This window comes from Hylaeus volcanicus, chromosome 5, assembly GCF_026283585.1.
Source record: "Hylaeus volcanicus isolate JK05 chromosome 5, UHH_iyHylVolc1.0_haploid, whole genome shotgun sequence".
Taxonomy (NCBI): Eukaryota; Metazoa; Arthropoda; class Insecta; order Hymenoptera; family Colletidae; genus Hylaeus; species Hylaeus volcanicus.
Genome location: NC_071980.1, coordinates 30,778,197 through 30,779,912, shown reverse-complemented (window position 1 = coordinate 30,779,912; position 1,716 = coordinate 30,778,197). Strand labels below are relative to the sequence as shown.

Genomic DNA, 1,716 nt, shown 5'->3' with positions numbered 1-1,716 from the left:
ACTAAAACTAAAACTAAAACTAAAACTAAAACTAAAACTAAAACTAAGACTAAGACTAAGACTAAGACTAAGACTAAGACTACAACTACAACTACAACTACAACTACAACTAAAACTAAAACTAAAACTAAAAGTAAAACTCGAGCCGCAATTATCTTCGAAATTAATCGAATTCTAGGAGAAACTTTTAGATCGATTGTTAAAGTCTTGAGAAAATCAACGCGATTTATTCGTCCAATTTTAACATCGTGACACCAAGGACAATTTATTTATCAAATAACGATCATGTCTGTGTATTGGGAGCGCGATCTGACGGATCGAGGTCTGCACGATTGCAATCAAAAACTTGTATTTATAATTTAAATTGCCTTCAATGGTACGTTCACCCTGTACACTGGTTTTAGTGTGCCAAGGACTCGCGAACAGATGGATCCATATAAAAGGGTTCGAGGAAAATATCGCGCAAACGTGGAAGGAAACAGTATTACAAGTCGACAACAGACACGTGCCGTTCGTTGTAATTTGCCACACCCTCAAACCGTGCTCGTTTCATCTTACGAGATCCTTCGTTATGTAATACGATGTTGTAACGTTTGCAGAAGTATTCTATTTGTTGTTCCCGTTGCTGCGACACGATGCAACGGAATGTTACGGTTAAAGTAAAAGAGGGAAAAAAGCTCGTCGAGTTTAGAACCGCACCCCTGAGTTTGGAGAAGGATAGAAAGATGGTCAATAGCAGCGCCTCCAGCGATAAACGACGGTTTCTGCACTAACGACAATGGCGTAATCAGCGATTCCAGCGCCCTTCCAGGCCTGGGTTAATCCTGCACTTTATACCTCGTATATTACACGTGCAGAAATTAACTCTGTGCTCGTATTTGATTCTTTACAAGTTTAAAGATTAAACGTGTACATATATTTATTACTTGTGTTTTTTTTTTTTTTTTTGTTTTTTTTTAACGGACGCACAAACCTTTTAAATTCCTCAACCGGATTATCGCAGAGTATCAAGTATCAAGTCGAATCGCGAGCCGATGGACATTGGAATACATTTATACCAAGGCCCAGAATTCATTTCAATCCCTAATAAGAAAGAATAAACTGCTATTTATCTCTGTATAGGAATTTGTCTCAACATCTGTTCCATTAAAAGTTATGCCAACCAAGTTTCATACAAATTTTTATTTAAGTACAAAACTTTTATCCATATCTACTCTGAAGAGTCTGTGCACACCCTTATTGTACGCCACTGAGTTACAACAGACTAACCTCCCCCTACATCCACGCGTGATTTCAATTTCGAACATCTCTACAAACGAAATCTTTGTTTTCTATCAAATACTCTCAACAGTTATTTAATTCTTTAAAGCTTCTGTTCAAAATACGATAGAGTTCAACTCGTCCAACCAACGTGGCAGTGTTACAGGGAAATAAACGATTTCGCAACTCGTTCTTAAATAGATAAAACGCGTGTCACAAATTGCATAAATTGTCGACGATTTAGGAACAATACGACTCGCCACACCTCCGGTTATACGACCGATGTACAATCTTACGAGTGATGTTCAACCCCCTTCGTCTGAACGCGCAAGTGGACCACTTCTAGAACGAACTCTATTCGTTCGGTTTTTATACACCTTTAAAATTTTCTCAAATAAAAAATAAATAAAAAATAAAATAAAATAAAATAAAATAAAATAAAATAAAATAAAATAA

The 1,716-nt window shown here is 36.5% G+C and overlaps 1 protein-coding gene across 5 annotated transcripts in view; it reads right to left on the bottom strand.

Annotated features, from left to right (window-relative positions):
* Nucleotides 1–1,716, bottom strand: part of LOC128877642 (dorsal-ventral patterning tolloid-like protein 1) — a 20,359-nt gene that overhangs the window by 15,007 nt on the left and 3,636 nt on the right. The window contains exon 1 of one of the 5 annotated variants that reach the window (XM_054125131.1): nucleotides 369–386. The exons of the other annotated variants lie outside the window; for them this stretch is intronic. The gene's annotated coding sequence lies outside the window, so the exon portion shown is untranslated. Of the gene's footprint in view, nucleotides 1–368; nucleotides 387–1,716 lie in introns of those variants that run through there. 5 annotated transcript variants of the gene reach the window in all.